The sequence below is a fragment of the Protopterus annectens genome, chromosome 10.part0, assembly GCF_019279795.1.
Source record: "Protopterus annectens isolate FY-2018-M chromosome 10.part0, PAN1.0, whole genome shotgun sequence".
Lineage (NCBI taxonomy): Eukaryota > Metazoa > Chordata > Ceratodontiformes > Protopteridae > Protopterus > Protopterus annectens.
Window position 1 is genome coordinate 836,073,842 of NC_056744.1, and position 23,831 is coordinate 836,097,672.

General features: G+C 40.0%; 1 long non-coding RNA gene across 2 annotated transcripts in view; it reads right to left on the reverse strand.

Annotated features, from left to right (window-relative positions):
• Positions 1 to 16,195, reverse strand: part of LOC122813366 — a 212,738-nt gene extending 196,543 nt beyond the window's left edge. Inside the window, exon 1 of one of the 2 annotated variants that reach the window (XR_006366673.1) lies at positions 15,824 to 16,195. This is a non-coding gene — a long non-coding RNA (uncharacterized LOC122813366). Of the gene's footprint in view, positions 1 to 15,411 lie in introns of both variants that reach the window. The other variant, XR_006366672.1, reaches the window with a different exon arrangement.
• Between the last annotated feature and the right edge of the window lie 7,636 nt (positions 16,196 to 23,831).

Sequence of the window (23,831 nt, forward strand, 5' to 3'; positions counted from 1 at the left end):
TACTGCTGTGGCATTAGTGTTGAGTACTCTACTCTATAGCTTGAGTAACTAAGTAGGTAGGGGTTTTAATCTGACAGCAGTCAACTTGAGTATATGTTCAGTCAACTCTCAGCCTGGACACAATTTTAGAGCAGCATACAAGTTCACAGCTATGTCAGACACTCAGTACCATCATCATCTTCTCTTCCTACAGTGATGCTGTCATCCTCTATAAAGTGTACTGTAGAAGTCAGACATGTGGTGGTACTAGTCTTACATTGCATAGAGTCTAGTTTGTATACCTACACAGGTTTAATGTCTGAATCTGACCTCAGTGTGTGTGGTTGGTGGTATACTACGGTCCCTGTATGATCTTTTGAAGCTCTTTTTATTTGACTCCCACTCAGGAGAACCTTTAATGTATCCTCATGAATCCAACACTCCTTTTCCCCCCTCTGTCCACATAATATCCCTTCTGCAGAACACTGGAGGATGTCATCATTTCAAAGATGCACAAACACACCGTGAAACAGATCCCTTCCATGACCCTCTGCAAGCCATCTCCAGAACACTAGATGTCTGATAATTTTGTCATGGGGTGGTGCACATGTCACATATAGACAGAGGCAGTATGTAATATAACCAAACACATACGGATATACCATACTATCTTCCAGCAAACAGGTCTAGTTATTTTGTTTTAAATGGTATAATAATGGCTAGGATTTTATGTGATGTTGACCATTACCCTAGAAATGTCTTATGACCCTATGAACATTGCACATGTCAATCCTGCTGTCATTCACATGTGCTATGTTGAGGTGTGGATGCACAGTAGCCCTACAACACTGTATTCTAATATGTGATTTGAGATAATGTATTGATGGGCGCTCCTGCCATTTAATTACATGTTCCTTGCATAACAGCTGAAGTAATACGGCTCCTGAGGACTGTTCACATGAAATGATGCTATGTATATTACCACCTTATTCAGGCATGTGTTCTTGTAGTGGAGTATATCAACATTCTACATAATTTACATTCAGCCATCACAGTGACACTTGCAGTATGGTACAGGTATGTACACGTATACCTACCACCATGAAATGCTGTGTGACATACAGCAATATTATGTCATACTTATTACATGGCCACATACATGTGGATGAAACAAGGCATAATGCTGTTACATACACACACATAAGTTCGGATTCACTTGCAACCTTGGGGAATTCATTGTATGCACAATTGTGTTGATATTCACAAGGATTATTCAGATGTTGCCCATCAGCATTGTGTGACTATCAACATTTATGTCATTAACTGTTCTGCAGGAAACACACCCACATCATTTGTAATGTGTCCATATTTGGTATCACTGCCCTCACATACATCTTTCCAATGATAAAACGTATAGGCATATGATGTGCAGTTGATGTAATGATGTGAAATAGGTAGAGCTGTAAGACTGTGTTAGCATTTCCACTGCACAGCATGTGATGCATACCCAAGGCTGTACTTGGAAGTGCTGTCACAAATCATTTACTAACCAAGTATGAAATCTTAAGGCGAATACACAGCTATACACACAGCTGTTTGTTGATGGCACCACCCGTAATCATATGGAGGAAACAGCCTACTAGCTGACAGATTTGGATTAAACATCAGCACCCCATCCCCACTAGAAGTCATCTAAAGTATACATGCAAATATTACTGATGTTTCTCAAGAAAGCAGCTCATCTGTGTGATGTCCAAGTCTAAAAACAAGACATCAATGGGACCTGACAATATCCCAAGTTGCCTTTTCAATAACTTTATGCCTGACCTAGCAGACACAGTTAGATCCCTACTTAATCATAGCCTCCAGACAGGCTACATTTTGGTAGAATGATGGGCAGCAACAGTCATCTGTCTAAACAAGAAGGCACTATCGCCCAACAAAGGAATTACAGACCTATATGCCTGAGCAGCCTTATGTGTAAGGTAATGGGAAAAATCTTCATGAACCTTATCAAGAAGGACATAGACAATCTGTGTACACAACACATTTTTGATTTGTTAAGGCTAGATTATGACTGTTTAATCTGGTTGACTTCTTCAAGGTCAAAAAGGCCATGGATGATGGAAAAAGACTGTGCATCCCACCTAACTTGACATGGCCAAGACATTTGACAATTCCACACTCAAGTATTTCAGAGAAACTGTCTCAACTGGGCATAAACCTGTACATTACCAAGTGGGTAGCCAAATGGCTCAGTATGCGAATTAACCTCTAGCAAGAAGTCATTAACCAGGGCCATAACATAGGTTACTGTACAAAGCGCTTTCCTGTTCAGTATTTAATTCTAAGAATTTGAGGCAAACTTTGTATGACAACTTTTCAGATGACTGCAAATTGTGGACAATCATTGTATCAAACAACACTACTGATATACTGCAATAAATATTAACACATACAAATGACTGCTGCCAGAACCATAAAAACACTAAATGGCCAAGAAAGCATTATTCCCTTTTGGAAAGCAAATAGCACACCTCTAAGAGTAGACCCAATATGTGATCTGGGTACTCAGACAGTAATCAGAATTTCTACTACCATGAGTCCACAGTGATGACAAATCCATTCCATGTGGCACAACTCAAATATGGGTATGCCATCCACAAAGGATGTTATTTATATTCAGCCCTCAACAGAACAGCAATTGAGTACAAGGCCCCTTCATGCATGTACCTCAACACACATCAACAGCGTTAGCAACCACAGAGCTTTCACACAAAGATACAAGGTGTAAAAAAAAAAACACAAGTTCTATGCAGAAAAACTGAAAGCCCTATTGCTGTATTCTGTCTACTACACACTAAGAGCCAATCTTTGTCTGGCCTAGAGGGCAGTCTCCATTCTGGCTATGATGGAAATGTTACACATTGCCAGACTGTACAAGTGTCACTCATTAAAAGAATGTTAACCTAGCCTACGACATAATAAATTATGTTAGAGATAGATATGTCTCTCAGACACTACCCCTTCTCTAGAACAAGATTCCAATTCATGTGAGGTAAGGCCTTTCCTGACCCTCTTCAAGTGCTACTTAGATCAATGAATGGCTAATTGTAATTGTACTCCAGGTGTTGCGCCCATGTCCTTCAAGAATAGAGGAAGTTGGTATTAGATAACATTGCATAGGCTCATACCTGTGTGACTGTTATTCACCAAGCTACTGAAAATTGTGAAACTCATGTTAAATATGGCTAGGCTTTTATGGGTTCTTGGAACATTAGCCTAGTACTCTATTATGAACCTATGAAGTCCAACTGTATCCAAAGTACAGCAATAGTGTGACTGTACAGCGTCACAGATGTAGCAGTACATCATATCAGTATTACCACTTGATAGTTTGCATGAACACATATACGCATGTCAGGCTTTCATGGCAGTATAACATTTTCAATGGCAACGGTAGGGGACAGTGATTGTGTGGCACATCTTGAGGTTTGACACATGCTTACAGAGTGTGCTCCATGTATTGATATGTGAACAGTATCACAGTGACAGTTGGATTTTGCACTGCTGTAGTTCCTGTGCATATGGGCATAGATGATACATTAATGGCTAAAAATAGAATGACTAGACAAATACTCAGGTCACATGAAAAATATAAACCTCTTTAAAAAAATCAATTTATTCTACACAACACAGAATAAAATAAGCACTTTTGTCTCTACAGTAACCAAGACCTCATCGGATACCTATGTAACAAACCAACAAAGTTTAAATACAGGAAAATCACATGACATCAATCAGCTTTCCTCAATTAACATTCCCTAATCTTCTTAAAATAAACAAACCCTAAAACCATTGAGTGCATAAATGCACAGCCATTATTTGCAAGAATAAAATGTTAAACGACGTTAAATACAATAGAATTGGATGCATTTTAAAACTTAAAGCACAAAACAGAGGCATGTAATTGTATTTGGTTTGTTGTATAGGTATCTGATGAAGTCTTGGTTATTATAGAGACAAACATTTTTATTTTATTTCATGTTGTGCACAACAAATTGATTTTTTTAAGAAGGTTTATATTTTTGCATGTCCTAAGTGTCCATCCAGTCGATTTCTGTTTTTAATCATTTCTGTTTCATTCTGTTCATAGTTGATGCACCGCCTTCAGTCACACATACTGTTGTACCACTATAACTGATGACATCAATTCACACATCATCTGCAGATGACATTGGCATTACAAGTGGCAGATGCATGCAATACACAGCTGTGTGTAACAAACAACACAATTATAAGTGGATTTCCCAGTGCTGTTATCCACATGGCCAATACCTATGTCAGCCAGGGATGCTTTAGTCAAGTGGATCACTTTTGCCACAGTGAGCTCCCTTTCAATTCCAGGTTTAAACACTGTCAGTCTTAAGCACTCCAAAAAGTGGTCAGTTTTGGGGAAGGGGTGCTGAATTCTCCTAACAGATTACTAACAATCATTACAGTTGTACACATCTGTTAATGCTGAACATGTATAATAACTTACACTCACATTCTTTCAATGTCACAGATTAATGGTGGTTAATATTATAAAATTGTGCCTGCTTCTATCTACATTTGTCCACGAGTCTGTTGCTATGTATCCATGACTGGTTGAGTGCCACGGTGACATGTCAGATATATTCAAGCAAGTCATTTTGCAGATATTCACAAATATGCACATACCACATTGTATATACTGCTTTTGCTAAATGTCCTCTCCAGTGACCATGTCAGTGATGTTTATATCACAACCATTCTTCTCCATTGAAATGTAAATGTGTGACTGTTGCATATATACCATCATGTGTGAAGATGGAAATAGACTCTTACAGGACATGGAAGCAACAGTACGTACTGTGCTCTCTACATATGTGCTTAATGTTATGCTACTAACTTGCAAGTACACATACCTTTAAATATCACATCTTGGGTACACTGCCATATTTAACATGTCCTCTTCCTTCATCCCTATCATTCACATCAGTGCCAATTTTCATCGGCACACCTTCCCTGCCTAATGTGTATTTAATTGTATTTGCCCTTACTGTTCACCCCACCATCTACTATATCATTCTGCAAATAACTGTTTTAAGTTACACTGCACTAAGAACACTTTTCTTTAATGTGTTAATACTCCTGTTACTGCAGTATTTTCACCTCTGGTAGTCATAGCTATCCGTGTAATCTCACCGAGCAGGTTTCCCACAGGCAAACTTGTATGACTCTTCTTTCTCTCCTCGAGCTGTGCTGCAGTTTCCTGTGTTGCTGGCCATGAAACATCACTTGTATTCATGTAAGAGTGATGCTCAGCATGCATATACAAGTAGCACTGCTGCTCATCACACTGGCATGTAAACTCTATGTAGGCTTCGCACAAAGCCTGCACAGAGTTTACTGAATCCCTGGGACTGTCTTTTTTTTCCTGTTGGCTACATCTGAGTTAGGGTTGTTTTCTACAACTGCTAATTCAGTCTTAGCTTTAGTCCATTTATCACATGAAGTTCTTATATTACAGGCAAATCATCTCAGATACCCTACAGAATAGTCCTATAATTTGACTCCTGAACTAAAACAATATCTTACTTGCACTTTTTCTATCTTAATATCGGCAGCAGAAGCTGTTACAGTTTCACTGCATTCGATGGACTAACTGCAAGTCGTTATGCATATACCCTCTTTAAACTGCGAAAACATTTTATAATAATAATCGATGTCACAAATTTTCTAAGATCTGTATCCATGGTCTCCCCTGAAAAAGGGTCTCTAACTTAAGTGGAATCCACCCATTCAAGAAATAAAGAATGCACTGCAGTCAGTTGCTTATTAATTACAAAGACTGGCCCTTCCAACATCTCTTGCTGTAGGGCCATAACAGTCACCCCAAACATTAAATCGACAGCTGTGATGTTTAAGAAGTTGTACATCACTGTATACTGTAGTTTTATACCTCTAACATGTCATAACTTAGGAATAGTAACTGGTTTGTCAGTCCAAAATAAATACAACAAAAACCATCTGTATTTTACTGTCAATATGTATTTCAAGTGTTTAAACAAGCTCTAAAGCCTTAGCAACATCAATAAAAAGTAATTTATAACTTTTTAACAGGGTCATTTTCCCTGTAACTTGCATAATTAAACTCTTCTTTATATCATGACAGAAAATTAAAAGATAAACATCTTTGTCCAGTGCAATAAATGTTATTATACAGATACTAAATATTAGCTATAATATAGTACTGAATGAGAGTGTTTACATCTACCACCACCACCTGTCAGTGCTGGATGGGGTCAGGTTTTGCTTCTACACAGTCAGGAAGCCAGTAATGTAACCAATCATTACTTTTGTGTACTAGGTGTGAACTGATTGATCTCAACCGCCCTTTATTCAGGCCTGTGTGGTGGTCCAACAGTAAGTTACCAACATCACCAATACAGCACTATTATAACAGTTAATGTATAATTCAATATTTAATAAAGAATTTAGCAAACCATTTACAATACAAACATAGTGTTGTATCATGACAGCAAAATAAAAGATATCCAACTTTGTCCAGTACAATAAATGTTATTATACAGATACTGAATATTAGCTATAATATAGTACTGAATGAGTGTGTTTACATATACCACCACCACCTGTCAGTGCTGGATGGGATTAGGTTTTGCTTCTACACAGTCAGGAAGCCAGTAATGTAACCAATCATTACTTTTGTGTACAAGGTGTGAACTGATTGATCTCAACCGCCCTTTATTCAGGCCTGTCTGGTGGTCCAATAGTAAGTTACCAACATTACCAATACAGCACTATTATAACAGTTAATGTATAATTCAATATTTAATAAAGACTTTAGCAAACTGTTTACAATAAAACATAGTATTATCCAAGACATGCATATGTAGAAGAGCAAAAGATTTTACTGAAATATTTTATATGTTCTATAATGCACAAATAAAAACAGAAAGGGGAGGAGGAGAAAGAGAGATACAAACATTTAAAGGGCAGATTTACCATTTTATATTCGCAGTAAAGACAGTAGTTGAGCGAGATAAGAAAGGTTTTGAGTTCAATTGATATAAGTGCTGTGATGGCAGGCACATCTTGTCTTGTTTTGGAGAAGTTTCTTAGTATCACAGAATAGACGCTAGGAAAGGTTTTACTTTATTAGCTGTTTACCAGGAAAATCCAACTAGAAAATAAATTGGCCATTTTTGTGTGGCATAGTGGGTTAATGCAGTGGGCTGTAGGTGAGAGAGGCCCGGGTTCGAAACTTGGCAGAGGTTTTTTTTTTTAAGATCTGTGGGGTCTAGTGCAGTAGGCTGTAGTTGACAAGGGCCCAGGTTTGAGACTTGGCATGAGTGATTATTTTATCCACATAGCTAAATGGGTAGAGTTATGGCTTCATGTGCTGTAGGTCCAGGTTTTGAATACATGGAAGGGAAAATATGTATTTCTGGTGGGTGGTGTGACTCACAGGGCTAAAGATGTTAACATGGATGATGGTGTTGATGGTTTGAATCTTGTAGCATCTAGATCTTTAGAGGTGGGAGTTGGCATAATGGTTAAGATGCTTACCTTACAAAGACAAGGTATAGGGTTTGATTCTCACATGGGGTAATTGACTAGGCTTAAAACAGCCCATAAGGGCAGTTAGCTTAGTACTAATCTATGAATAAGCTCTGAGGCTTTTATTTGTGGCTTGTTGGTCTAGAGGTATGATTCCCGCTTTGGGTGTGAGAGGGTCTGGGTTCAAATCCTGGACAAGCCCTCAATTTCCTGCTAGCTGGTGTGGCTCACTGGGCTAGAGATGTTAACATGGGTGATGGTGTTGATAGTTTGAATCTGGCAGAATCCACATCTTTGCTTTTGTCAAAGGGAGATCATGCCTGTTAAACTTGGTCAACTTATTTGAAATAGTCATCAAACCCATGGACGAGGGGAAGACTGTGCCTACCTTGATCTAGCTAAAGCCTTCAACACTACTCCCCACTCAGGCATAATAGATAAACTCTCCCAGCTTGGCATAAACCCGTATGTTACCAGATGGGTAGCTAACTGGTTCACTGATGGAACCCACTCAGTCAAAACAGGGGAAGGCACCTCTAGTAGTAGACCCATAACGAGCGTTGTACCTCAAGGATTAGTCTTGAGGCCTCTACTGTTTGGGATATAATTTTCTGCAGTGCAAGCCAAAACCAGTGGTCTGTAGCTGACCAAGTTTACAGATGACTGCAAGCTAGGTGCTGTCTTAAATTCCCCTAGCGATGTGAACATCCTCCAAGAGGGCCTTACCCAAACTAATGATTGGTGCTAGAAGCATGGCCTCAATCTGAATGCCAAGAAATGTATCATTATCCCCTTTGGGGAAAATGGCATCCCCACTAATTATCACATTAATAACATACTAAGCACGCAATCAGTCGTGGGGGACTTCGGCACCCAGGTTGATAGCTACCTGACTTTTGACCACCACATTGTCTCCATTGTACGGAAGGCTTTCTACATGGCCCACCGCATAAATAAGGGTATTTCATCCAGGAACAAGGAGGTCATAACATCCCTGTACTCCTCCCTTATCAGATCCATTATCGAGTAAAATGCCCTTTTCGGTATGAACCTTGCAAAGCATATGCAGCAGCTGGAGAGACTACAGAGGTTCCTGACCAGGAAAATCCAAGGTCTCAAACACCTATCCTATACAGACAGACTGAAAGCCCTATCCCTCAGCCTCATACAGACTGCTCAGAGGTGACCTGTCTCTGGCATACAAGGCCATCTCAGACCCAGCCTTGATGGAGTTGCTGCATATCCATAAGCAAATCTCCACTCGCACAACCTGCATGCAAGGCCTTAACCTGGTCTGTGGCATTAATAGCACTTACTGGCAGGATACATGTGTGTCCCAAAGATTGTCCCATCTGTAGAATAGACTCCCTCTCTGTGTCAAGCAGACTACCTCTCTAACCCTCTTTAAGGGGATCCTAGATGGGAAACAGAACATACACCCCTGGGATCCCACCTGTGTCCCTGCTGGAGGTAACATGGGCCAAATTCTTGGCTAGGCTCATAAAGGTTTCCGGGCCATCAGCCTGGTATCATCTTATGAACCTATTTTCAGTATAGGCTCAGGGAGAAAAACTAAATTACATTCAGAATACAAATCAAAACTTTAGGATGAATACATTACAGATGAATACAATGAACACACAGATTAAACACTGAAATTAAAATACAGGTTAATAAGACAACAGTAAGCTAATATTAACAACAAATAGAAATGTGTAGACAGAGTTAACATTTGAAGACAAAAAGTGGCATTTGTGAAATAATTCTTACAAAAGCAAACTCTGCCAGAACAATTAGACATTTTATTTTTCTGTTTATATATGGTAAGATAGTACGGAAAGAAATTAGAAAAAGGGAGTAGAACAATGGAGTAACAAATGAGCAAAGAGGAAGAAATAGGAGGTAAAAAAGAGAGGAGCATATTTCAGCAAGGTCAGGCTCTGGGTATTCTGGGTTTCTTAGCATGGAGAATAGGAATGGATTTTTTTTTTAATTTTTCCAAGCAGGGATTCCTAGCGTTCAGTGGCAATGAGAGAAAACTATTGTCAATGCACCATAGTTTATCTCTTGGGGACTGCAAACCAGGTGCTTATGAATGGGAAGGTTTACTACGGTATGTGGATGATCTGATGCAGAGTCTGCTGTCAAGAAAAGACAAAAGATTCAACCAGTTTTAAACTTGTGAACATAGGAGGAGTCATGCTCTCTGAATTACTAGTACTGATTTTACAGTAAACTCTCAGTTAACCGGAAGTCAAACAACCAGAAAAAAAATGTAGAAATACAGTACAATTTTCATGTACTGCACTTTGTTTCCCACTGCGCAGAAACATACCTTACATTTTTAGAGTTTTAGAGTTCTAAAAAGGAAGACAGGAATAAATTCCCTCTCTCTACCCAACCCAAGAACAAGTCAAACCAAAAATATAGTATAGGGTACAGTATTAGTCAGGCCCATTTTAATAGTAACTCTCTAGCAACCAGAAACTACAGTTATCTGACATCTACCAATCCCCGTGTGTGCCGGTTAACTGAAAGTTTACTGTATTTTTTTATTTTTGGAAGAGTAGGCAATGGTGGTCTCTCTACAGAGAAAACCTGTTTGAAACAGGTTTGTAAAGTACAGAGATTCTTATTAGAAACAGATGAGATTATTTTAAAATCATACTCCAGCTCAAAAAGAATAGTTTTCCAACTGCATTCATTCAGATGATAAAATGACGGACCTTTCGGGGGGGGGGGGCTAGAACAGGAGTTTGACAAATGCTAAAATAAAGTTATAAATTTAGCTGACATCCTAGTGAGATGCCTTGGTACAGAAAATTGTTTCAATTACAATTTGGTTATTGAGGAAAATTTTCCAGTTTTTTGGACCACTATAAATTTGGGCTGTGTCTCAAACATGTGTATTTTGCTTTCTTTTATTAAGTCTACTGCTTCATTTTACTGTAGCCACTCAAAGGCACTAAATCTTGTTCTAAATCTTTCTTGATTATGTTGAGTGAAGGGACGGATCTATAAATGATTACATCACTTGCATAAACAATGACTGGCAGGTGAAGAAGGTACCAGTGGAGAACCTACTGATAAAAAAAACAAAAAATAAAACCAATAGTGATAAGACAGAGGTGTGAGCTAATTCTTTAGTGAAGTGGGTGAGATTTGGAATCCTATCCTAAGGAAATTTGCATGTAAAGCACAATCATAAAGCCATCCAAGAGCTGTAAACCCAAAAGTGGTGATGTTAAGAAATTCAAAAGTAAGGCCTGATCAACCACATCAAAGGCCTTTACAAGGCCTTTGAAACCTGACACAGTTAAATTTTAGAAAGCACCATCTGTAAGTATATAAGGGGGGTATTGTACTTTTACCTGATAAAAAACATACTAATTGCCTTAACAGCAGATGATATATTTGGTTACTTGAAAACACAACATTTTTTTGGATTTGCTTTTTAAGGCAGGGAAGATGGAGACACGTTGGAAGTCAGTGGCTGAAGAAAGGTTTGACTTGAACTTGTCTCTGTACCTGTGGAATATGTCACAGGCAGAGGTTACAAAATTACTTCAGAAGAGACAAAGAGGCTAAACATTTCCTGCACTTATGGGGGTTTTGTTCAAAGAGTTTTTCAATATATGTGTCGGGGGAGGGCAGTTGGGAGAAGTTATTCTAGAAAACCCCTGTGGAGATACTTTCTAGTAAGGTTACCATTTTGGTTACACTGCTGATAAGTGAGCTTCAAGGTGCATGGGTGTGTGTTTTCTGATTTTTTGGGGTTATATTTCTTAGGGTTGTTAACGTTTTTTGATATCAGCTCAGGGTTCTCTCTTCCTACTGTTGACAAGCAGTACTTCTCATTTTAAACAGAGGTTTAAGCTCCTTAGTAGTCTAAGAACAAGAAAATTTGCCCGTCTACATACTTAACTGAATAAACTATTTGAAACTTCAACAAGGCATCTTTATTCCTCCCACAGGAAGGGCATGAGAGAGACAGATAGAGAGTGTGTCACTCTTAAGAGACCTGCTAACTAAAATGACTTTACTTGAACTAATCCTTTGAACTCTGCTCCTCTAGGGGCAGGATCAAAGACTGAATATCTAGAAATGACTAGGAAGTGCTTGTCTTAAAATTTTGCATTTGAGCATTTCCACAACTACAGAGGGTACTGGTTATAAACTGGGGACCAGGAAGTAGATGCAAGTTTGGTATGCAGATGGCTACATTCTGCTATGTTTCTGGTCATAAAATGTTATTTTTTTAGGGAGAGATTTCTTGTTAGAAGTGCAGATGAATGTTACAGGAAAGTGGCTGCTCAGGAACTACACACAGCTTTTAATGTACAAAATCCCATTAGGAGAGAGTGTGGTAACAGCAAGCACAGCATGAGTGTATGTCTGGTTGAATTAAAGCTAATAATTAACTGGATAAAGTTTAGTTCTGTTAGGAAATCATTTATGTCCTGTTTAAGGGACCAGATAGGTTAAAAAAATACTTACTTTACAGATAACGATGTATTAGTTGTTGCCGGCCCTAGAAGATAGAATAAGGCAAGGCGTAACGGGGTAGGGTCTGGCAGGGGAATTTCATTATCAGCAAGTTAGATACATGATCATTAAAGGGGTTTGTTTCTGCTGCTTTCTTAGTCTGCAGGTTATTTTGAACAGAATCAGAGTATCATCCCCTACTCTTCTGCCTGAACTAGCACTGTATGAGTAATTATATCCTGAGGTGAAAGCTGAGATCTGTGGTATCATTATTAATCCAAGGCTCTTGTGACTGCAGCAGAGTATGTGGAATGAGTTAGTAGGATTTGTCCAGTTATTTTCTAACCTTCCAACACTAAACAGGGTAAAGTGTTGATAGATGTTTGACAAAGAGATGAGATGTTTAGGCAAGGGGATGGGATGACAGGGTGTAAGATTAAGCAATACAGTGATTTCTACAGTACTTCTCCTGCAGTAAAAATGAATGTTCGTTTATACTGGGCATTTCTGATGGTGGAAATGATAGAGCTTTATGGTTAATATTGCTGCATGGCCTTTAGATGAAGGGATGGCATGACTGTGGAAGTAGACATACCTGCATAACTTTGATCTATGGGAAGTAGCGATACCTGCAAAAGGTTGATCTATGGGCAAAAGAAGTGGGCAGCTTTGATTTATGAGCTATAGAAAGGGACATGGTGGTAGAAAACCAGTTGAGTTTTATGAGGGGGTTTGATGGGTGTATACCATGTAGGATGACACCAATAAAATCTGTAGTGAGAAAGTTGTATTATCCACTGGTTATGGAACAGTCAAAAAAATTAGGGAATCCAGAACTCTGATTTAAAGGGTTAACTATTCTATAAAGGTAAATGTGTAAAGAGCTCATGTAACAGAGTATCAACTGGCTGAATTACAGTACGGCAGTAATCAGGATTGTATAAAGGAAATGATGTGTGGGTTGCTGGAAAAAGGGTTCAGGGAGAAGTATAAAGAACTGCTTGGTGGTCCCTTAATCTGTCTTCACAGAGAAGAAAAATCAGTAATTTGGAGCAAACAGCCTCCGTACCATAAGAAGTACTATGGCTTTACTAACGGAGAAAAACAAATTAAAAATCCTTTTTTCAAACCAGTAAAGGTGTCGAAACACAACCAGAATAGGGGCAGGGATGTCACACTATCAGTCCTTAACCTTAACCTCTGTTAAATGGAATGAATAACCTAAAATGCTCACACTTTTTATTTTTTTACCCAAGAACAGCTACTCCTGGCCCCAGACAGCACACCAAATACAATCAGTAAAGTATGGAAGCCACAGCAGCCTCCCAGGACCATGCAAGCTGCAACATTTGCTAGACAGCTTCAATGTTTCTTACTAGCTTAAAGCAAGTACAGTGTCCCTGTGTATGCATATATATTTTGCATCCATCAGTTGCTGCACCAAGCATATGATGTGGGCTGCTGCCCTCTCACCACTCACTACACTGTAAAAACTGTTTGAAAAATGTACATACAAAAATTATGTATTTTTAAGCAAACACGCTGTTACTCCTTTCAGTAATGGAACTTTTTGCATATATTAGTTGCTAGCACATGCGAGTGATGTTGGCAGCCGCCACCCACCTTTTAACTATTATTAATCTATTTGTGATTGTGGCTGGTGTGTTACTATTACAGTTATAAAGAATGTGTTGGGGTTAGCCACAGAATGATTAACACATGGGCAATGTTTGCTACTGCACATCTTAGTGGTTGCTCTCCTCCACAATAGCCATTTGCACATCCATTGCATTTTGTACATTCATTTTACTGTTTCGTCAAGACTGCATCATGTTCATAGTGAAATGGCTGGAACAAATGAGCGAGTTTTTTTAATGTTCCATAAGGTGCAAACTCTTAACCACCATGCAGACAGAAATGTACGAGAACCAAGCTTTAATATGCAAAAGCAAGTCTCAAGAGTCAACTTGTCAGCAAAGTGAAGGTCAGATCACAGTGACGTATGAAAAATAAAATAATGCTTGTGCCCTGTGCCTAATCACAAAGAGCAACAAACAGTTTTCGTGTGGAAGCTGCTGCAAACTAAAAATGTACAATGAAACAGTCTTCAGTGAATGCTTGCACCAGGCTTACAGCTGACTACATCATGTCGCATTTCTAAAGAAAATGAAACTAGAGGTCTCTATGAACTATGGAACCGTAAATTCTCCAGTCACTCTTTCAGTTGGAAAGATGTGTCAATACAAACTATTCCTGAAATCTAATGCTAAAAACCGTGCAAAGCCACAGAGCGTATGCTATCTGTAAAGTCAAGCGAAATCACATCAATGTTTTTAAATGTGCGTAAGCCATAGGGAGTTACACAAACTATTCCGAATTAGCTTCCGCGGACACTTACTTTCCGAAAAGTGCGTAACACCTTCACACAAGACGTGGGCAGGGTAGCAACAGCTTTTAGTGCAAGCAGCCTGCTGTGAACCAGCTACCGGCACCACACTTTAGGGGTAGGCACTGAAAGTGTGCAAATTCTGTTCGAAACCCAATCCACTGAGTATAGTGAGGGAAGAGTTAAATCAAGGAGGGCAGGTATTGACACAGACCTACCTCACAACCTCTGATCAGTAAACAGTTTAGAGGTAGCTTTCCAGCTAACGGAAGAACACAAGAGAAGCGTTTTCTGAGTTTTGTGAACGTACGTTCTTCAGACACTAACCCCCCCTTTACAGTAATACGAATATATAGTGTTATATAGACAATATAATTATTTATTAATATGTGCAACTTTAAGCAGTTCTAGCTTTTCATGAAGAAGACAGTATCTCTAAGAGGAGCTACACTACACATGAGAACACATATCACAGCTCTATGCTTAATTCATCGAATTGGAGAGGTACGGGCACATAATTTCCCCCAAGGAGGGCATAATATTGAGTCACTGGCATTTAGTAAAGGTAGAGCATCAGATACCTGCATTTACAAAAGAGCACCACCTACCCGTAGTAACTTCTACAGGTTATCTCCAGACCCGACTCCTGTGCAAGGCGTTTCTTATGTCCAGTGTTTTTGTTCTCACTCAACATTCATCATGGGTAAGTTCCAAGACCTTACTTCTTCTGGCCAACTGTCCACACTTCCCTACCCAATACGTTTTCTAAAAAGATTTTCAGTTAACTAATAACTCCATGTGTCGTAGCCCGTAACTTCATAATCCCAACTTCAGTACTGGACAATGTGGTCTACAAGAAAGAGCTAAAAAACTGCGAAGATGCACACAGCAATCAAGCCACCTGAGCCATACACATAACAGGCCACAATCTTAATGCACATGATTCTTTTACTCACTATAATCCTATTAGTTAGAGCGCTTAAAAAGCAGCAGTCGGGCCATCGGGGTTGGTTCGCTGTGATTTTCCCACTCTTTGCCTGCAGTTTTACCCCAGAGGGTTTTACGTTTTATGCCTATTCTCCATTACATACAGAATGGCTTTTGTCTGCAGCTCTTCATTTCAGCGCATGCCAGCAATTCTGTTCACTTCCTGTTTCACTGCACTTAAAAAGTTTAATAGGTCGTTCCCCCTGCAGACAACCTTATAGACATGAGCCTTTAATTTCCTTCCACAACACTGGCAATTTCATCCTAATGCAGATGCACCCTGTGTCACTCTACGCCAAACCACTCAGGTTGTACCTTTCATTGTTGCGCTGCTGTACGCTCTGTGCTACGCTTTTTGCGGAGCAAAGATGTATCACTCACCATGAAGGGGGGAAACAGGGCGTAGTTAAAGATCATTGGGTTCTTATTGACCACTTTGCCACCTTACACTCGAGCTGTTTGAGTTCTGGTCTAGTTAGTCTATCTGATCGCCACGACCTGGTACGTCTGGTCCGGCACTTGAGGCACGCATAGCGTCACTAACGCAATTCCCTGCCAAGTGTCATTTAGTACATTGTGTTCTTTCCGTGGTCTGTAAACTTGCTAGAAATGGCCGAGGAGTCATTATAAAAATAATTAATAATACGACTTTACCGATGTTCCTTTTATAGCGGCACTGCAGTCTTAGTAGGTTTCGCAGACTTATTCATGTGCAGAAAAAACGCTGCTTTGGATTTTGTCACAATGTTTTAGTTGAATGCGGTTCATACGACGTAATATTAATAATTGAAACTATTAAAACCTTTGTGAAGATCGGTAGAAACAGAATCCATAATTTTCATTATAATTTAGTTTTTGTTTCAGTTTTTGTACTTGGATGAAATAAATAAGCATGCACATATTTTATGAATCGCACCACACAATTTGTTTGGAAGAAATGGCCGCAGCCATGTGTGTATTTAGTATGCCAATCAAATTAGGTATCAAAGCGGTGCCAGATCATGTCAGTGCCAACTGCCAAATGAAATCGGGTTGCCACCTTTTCAAATGCCCAAAGTGGGATATTTTTGGTACAAACGTCAGATTTTGCAGGTCAAAACATACCCACGGCCATTACAAAGTACAGAACTTCACTTTTTTGCTTAACTAAAGCTTATTCTTGTAGTATTTTAGCTGCTTATTCTGTTTCTTATACTATTTAGGTGTTTCATATACATACCTGTTTTACGCAACTATTAAATATAATGTAGGAAATAATTTTGTCCAAAAATCTCAGGACATTTGCCATTTTTACATTTTTTTGCAGGACACAACTGCTCAAAGAGGGACTGTCCCTCGCAAAGTGGGACAGGTGGTAACCTAAATCAGTGCCAACAAAGAATAGTCTAAAGGGCACATTTTTATTTTATGAACATGGTCCACTGCCAGTGTCAACCAGTTTGTACAATATTTAAATCACTCAACTTCCTTTTTGAAATTTACTTGGAACTTAGCTAAACACAACATAAACTACTTAGACAACCTGATAAGTAAGGAGGAAATGGTTTTAAGTTTAAGATTTGCAGGAAATTAACTTTCAGTAATTCATGTTTACATTTTCAAAGTTGCCACCCTATGAGGCAAAAAAAGTTTAATTAAGGGGCAATATGTCCATATTGTAAGGATGACATCTGTGATGTCCCCATGCTGGGCCAGTAATCGAAGAGCCCAAATCCTCACCACTGACACTGGAGAGGGATGTTTTCTTGGCATACAAATGGATGCACTCAGTATTTCCAAATGCATACCTCTCTGCATCAAGCACAATTTCCCTTAAGAGCACACAGGAAACACACTCAGTCTGGGGTCTGGATTTCCCTACCTGTCTTCCCCCAGGTCCCCAATAAGACTCCCCACTGGTACAGCTGTAGGGTTAGGCCCTCAGCTGAGTGTACATGCCAAGTCCTCCAGCACCCTCTCTGTGAAACCAGTGCTTTGTGTCCCTGCCCCAAGTAGCTAACGCACAGTCTTTGAGATTTAATTTTCACTCACAAACACATGCACACCTGGGAAGGCTGGCACAGATTACCCGCTCTACCAGCTTTGTCTAGACTATAAGGTAGATTCACTGCCACCAGTCAGTTATTATAACGCTCTTAGAAAGGTAACCAATTATACTGTGTACAAGTTAATGTTAAGTAATGTTGACCAAACAGCAAGGCTTTCAGGAGTGGCAAGAGTTATCACCAAATAAGTATGCAAATACTCTCAAAGTTTAAATATTTTATAAAAAGGAACAGACACAATGACATGTTTAAAATATTTAATAAACTAATAAAAGAACATGAAAATACTAAATATCTATTTACAGTAAACACCAGAGTTTCGAACACTGATAATATTAAAAATAACATAGATGGAAAGTTTCACACAGTTACAGAAAAAACGTATTTAGTAAGTTTCACTATCTATTCCTAATTGTCTAAAAAAATTACTGTTCCTACTTACTGAACAGAGCAAAGCAAGACGGGTGAGTGGTCCTTGTTATTAACAAAATCTCTTTGTCAGACCACGAATTAAGCAATAACACACGAATCACTAAGAATGCTAAAATTTAATGAGAAGCTTTCGGGCTATCCACCCTTCATCAGCACATAAAATCAATGAAATTTCCAAGCTTTTAAACAGAGGTTCATTTAAAATCACATGATCTAGCCAGCCTACCAATATTATTCTTTTAAAACAATCAGATATTAACATCAATTTACATTACGTATTATATATACATATAAAAAAAAAAATATATATATATATATATATATATATATATATATATATATATATATATACATACATATGTATGTGCATACATAAACATAAAACAAATATAAATATAAATATAAACCAAATCAAATATTCTCTCTCTGTCTTTTTACCAATACTGGCTTTAAACTAACAGTACTATTTAAGCCTGGTGGTGAATCTGCCTGCAACCTGACAATCCATTCATACTCTCTCATTTCAAGCTCATGACTTATATCACCCCCTCTTGGACTTGTTGTTATTACACTTATACCCCTAAACTTAGATGTGTGCGTGTTAAACTCCAAAATGTGTTTAAAAAGACCATTATTTGGTACTTTCCTTTTTATTTCTGACTTATGCTCAATTATACGGTCTTTTAATTTTCTCAGAGTGGTCCTTGTTGTCAGATCCAAAACAGAATACAGAATGCTGCTGAGACTTCAGTCTCCTCTAATATTAAACATTATTTCTATACAGAATGACATCACATACATTTGTTCATCTGACTCTCTTTGCCGCACTATCCCCATCACTAGAAGCTACCAGGGTATAGCACTTATGTGATGCAATAAACACAGGTAGAGCTTTGCTGAGATGTGGTACAGCTGCTGGAAGTCATAAAACCATAAAACTATTCACTCTTCCTACAGGAGCTACCAACTATTTTCAAGCACAAATATTGCATCTCTGGCTCCATTCAAAACTGTGGGATAACATATTTATGCCTTAACCCATAAAGTAATTTAATTTTAGATATATTTTGCAAAGTCAGGTGGATTAAGATTAACCTCTTCACTTTTAGTATATGCTGTTACAAAGTATACATTTAATTCAATTACAGTAATGCATGTATATTTCTTTTTCTTCCAGCAGTGCACATTGTTGATACATTTTAACACAAGCAAACCTCACAAATACATTTTTCAGCACAAGTGTCTGTACAAATCAGTTTGATATACAAATGGCATATAAGTATTTACAAAATTCCAGATAGCTGTGCTGGCATATGTTACAAATCCACTGCCCTATTTCTGCTGGCATGGCTGGCAATACCTGCTATTGTCACACCTCACCCCCTTTGAAGACTCAAGTTAGTTTTTCAAGTGCCCCTTGAGAAACTTTGCTTGAGAGGAATGAACCTATCTTGGAATACATTATACCATACCCTGTCTTGAGATTCCATCTCCCTTGGCATTGCTGACTACACTACAATTCTGCACTGTCATATCATATGCCTGCAACCCTAGGCTCCACCATAGTAACTTGCAATTTTGCTGGTTGTCTTGCTGTAGTCATAGATCCCTCTCAGATTCCTCCTGCCTCCTACTGCAAATACTTAGCACCAGGGCCTCCCTGTCATGGTAAGGTTTCATCATGTTAACATGGTACAATTTGTGCCCCTGCCTCCTGTCTAGCAGTTCTACCATGTAGTTAACATCGCTGACCTTCCTTATCTTTTTGAAGGGTCCCTCCCAAGCTGCCTGCAGCTTATTGTGTCTTACAGGAATGACAACCATCACCTGCTGCCCCACAACATGCTCTCTGCCTCAAGCATTTATGTCATGTCAGACATTTTTCTGCTGTTAGGTTCCTGCCAGATTCTGCTGAGCCAAGCCCATGAGCTCCATGAGCCTTGTCTTAAAGTTCAGGATATATGCTACACTTTTTGTGGGATTTGCACTCACCCTCCCTTTCATCACAAATCAAATCTAAAGGTTCCTTCACCCTATGCCCATACAGCAACTCAAAGGGTGAAAAAAACTGTGGATTCTTGGGGTACCTCTCTGCAAGGAAACATCACATGGGGCAAATATTTGTCCCACTCTCTCTTAAACTGGTCTTCAAATGCCAGTGTAGAGTTTAACCTCTCCACAAGACCATTAGTCTGGGGATGGTAGGGAGTGGCGTTTAGGTGCTTCACTCCACAATGCTTCTACAGACAACCCAGCAGGTCTGACATGAAATTGGCACCTCTGTCAGTCAGTATTTCTCTTGGGAAACCTGCCCTGCTGAAAATCTCTAGCAAACCATTTCCCACCTGCTCTGCCTCAATGGAGGACAGAGACACTGCCTCAGGGTACGTTCTAGCATAATCTACTACCACTAGGATATACTTCTTCCCTGTGGAGTTTGGGTTACTCAGAGGCCCCACAATATCAATAGCTACCCTCTGAAACAGCTCCTCAATCACAGGCAAAGGAATCAAAGGAACTTTGACCTTGGCTCCTGCCTTGCCTACCTTTTGGCACTGCTCACAGGTCCTTAAGTACCCTGTTACATATCTTCCAATCCAAGACTAATAAAAGTTCTGCATAATACTACATGAACTACAAAATAAACTGGCACCTCACCTAAGTGTCATGTTAAATCATAGCCTCACCTCAGGCTTCGTGCCCACTGAGTGGCGCACAGCTACAGTTATCCCACTCCTCAAGGGGGGATCCGCCTTGGATCCCGGGAACTACCCCTCCCCCATCAGTCTGACAAGCCTGATCTGCAAGGGCATGGAATGCATTATCATGGAACTTATAAACAAAGACATTGGCAACCTTCAAACACTGGACCCCACCCAGTCTGGGTTTGTGAAGGGCCGATCTTGTCTCCTGAATCTGATTGACTTCTTCGAATCATTCTCCAGAACTGTGGCCAAGGGTAAGGTGGTCCACACAGCCTATCTGGACCTCGCCAAGGCCTTCGACACCATCCCCCACTCTGGAATTATAGATAAACTTACTAATCTGGGCATAAATCCCTACATCACTCGATGGGTTGCCAACTGGCTTACTGACAGAACCCAGAATATAAAAGTAGCTGACTCCAAATCCAGCTCCAGACAAGTGACAAGTGGAGTACCTCAGGGTTCAGTCTTGGGACCACTCTTGTTTGGCATCTACTTCTCTGAAGTACAGGCCAACACTAAGGGACTCTGGCTAACAAAGTTTGCATATGACTGCAAACTGGGAGCCATTATTGAATCCCCAAATGATGTGGATATTCTACAAAAGGGCCTTACAGAAACAGATGCCTGGTATCAGAGCCATGGGCTCAAGCTTAATGCCAAGAAATGTATAGTTATCCCCTTTAGAAAAAAAACATGTGCCCATGAATTACCACATAGGTGGCAGGACACTAAACATCGAAAGTGTGATGAGAGACTTAGGTACACAGGTGGACAGTGGTCTCACTTTTGATAAACACATTGCCACAACAGTCAGGGAATCCTTCTATGTGGCACACCTCATCACTAAGGGCTTTTCATCCAGAAAAAAGGAGGTCATTGTCCCACTGTACTCATCCCTCATTAGACCCATTATAGAGTATAATGCCCCGTTTGGTATGTACCTCACAAGACATCTGCAACAGCTGGAAAGGCCACAGAAATACCTCACTAAAAGAATCACAAGCCTAAAGCAGATGCCATATGCTGACCGTCTAAAAAAACTCCAGCTATACTCTGTGGCATATCGTCTACTCAGAGGTGATCTCTGCTTAACATACAAGGCCATGTCAAACCCTGAGCTGTTGGACATGCTCCACTTAAAGAAATCCCAATCCCTCAGAGACACATGCTCCAGGGATCTAAACCTTGTCATCACAATGAACAAAACATGCTGGAGGGATAGGTTCCTGACCCAGAGACTCCCCATACTCTGGAATAGACTGCCCATACATGTCAAGCAGAGCGCCTCATTGGCCCTCTTCAAAAGGAACCTTGATGATTGGATGGGAGATAGGAAATTCACCCCGGGGATCATGTCAGTTGCCCTGCTAGACAGGGGTCCAGAGAAGTAAATATTGTGGGAAGAAATATCCAGGGAATTGTTATGGCTAGGCTTGTATAGGCCCTAGGGCCGATAGCCTAGTACCAACCTATGAACCTATGAACCTAATATGTCTCTTAGTATGCTTTATGCCCATATGACCTGCAATAGAAATTTCATAGGCTATGGCTAGAACTGCCAGATGGTAGTCTCTAGGCACTACCAACTACTGTATTACCTCACCCACTAGCCCTCCTTCAGGGGTCCACTCTCTATAAGTAACCCTTGTTCCAGTAGACAGACTCCCCTTTTCCTTTAGAATCAGGTGCCTCCCTAGCTACTTCCCTCAAGCCTCTTAATGTAGAGTCTGAGAGCTGAGCCTGTCTTTACTTTTGTGACTATTCCCAGCTTACCTTCCAAATGAAGTTTGGTATCCTCAGACAGCAATGCCTTACTGTCAGCCTGAGTACTACCACTCACCTCTGTCCTTGCACTCACTCTGTATAAGGGAACATCGGTACCTACCAGCAGTTGTGGCTCACCTTCAGGCTTACTGATGCAGGGCAGCTCCCTCCCTGAATGGTTTCAAGTATGAGGTTTGTCTGGGTCTTTCCCAGACTACCAGACCCACATGCCTGTCTCCAAGCCTGACTGTGTGTAACTGCATGCACACAAGGTACTACCCTATCAAAATTATTCCCTATCAAGACATCTTCAGGGATATCCTCAAACTCACCCACTTGCTTGCTTCCTTTTCCATCATGCCAGTTAAGGTGAACCCGGGCAAAGGCATTTGGAATGGGATCCCTTCTAAAGCACTGACTGGAGTGGACTGCTCAATTAAGCTGTTCCTCTTTAACCACTGAAGGCTTCACAATGTTTATGTCAGAGGCTTTGTATCTCTTAGTAGTGGCCTGTTTTCCATCCACTAAGATAGGATAAAACCTCTTGTGATAGTTTTGTACCCCTGTTGTCTCCAGACAACTTACCACTGGCATACTGTTATTCCCACTTGCTGGCTACCCCACCTTTTGTTCCCCACCTTACCTCCATGGACATCTATATGCTACATGGCCCCACTGGTTACATTTAAAAAAATATAACCCTTGATCCTGGCCCTGTACCTGAACTGGTGGCTTCCCTTGTTGCTGGCAGACTCTGTTGGGGCAATTTAGGATGCCCACCATGGGTTCCCTTATATCGATGTGCAACATTGGGTATCCCTTTCCTGTGCAGTGATGTCCTGCTTGATAAGTAGAGACCCCCTCTTGTTCCCTAGCTCATCTGCAGAGTTGCAGTCTTGGTCTGCCAGCCAGATTCTCATGTCCTCAGGCAAAGTGCTAAGGGCTTGTTCCCTCACCAAAAGGTTTGCTAGCCCTTCAAAACTGGTGACCTGATACCCACTCCCCCACCTATGAAAATTAGTGCTTAACTCAGCAATATAATCACACACTTTCATCTGCATTGTGCCTATGCTCACAAAACATTTTTCTGTAAGCTTCAGGTGTTAATTTAAAACATTCAAGTGAACATTTCTTGACTTTTTCATAATTTAGACAATCAATATCAAACAATTTAGAAACAGCAGTTATAGCTTTACCATGGAGTAAGGGGGTCAGAAACCATACCCAGAGCCCTTGGCCAACATTATACTGTTTACATACCCTTTCAAATATATGAATAAAACTATCAAAATTATCACCCTCTGTAAATTGTGGAAGAAATGTACTGATCTTTATTGCTTCTGGGGTTCGGTTATTCCCTTCCCCATTACCTCCATGACCCTGGCGAACAGTCAGCAGCTCCCTCTCATGTTGACACTGCTTCTCATTTTCTTCAGTCTC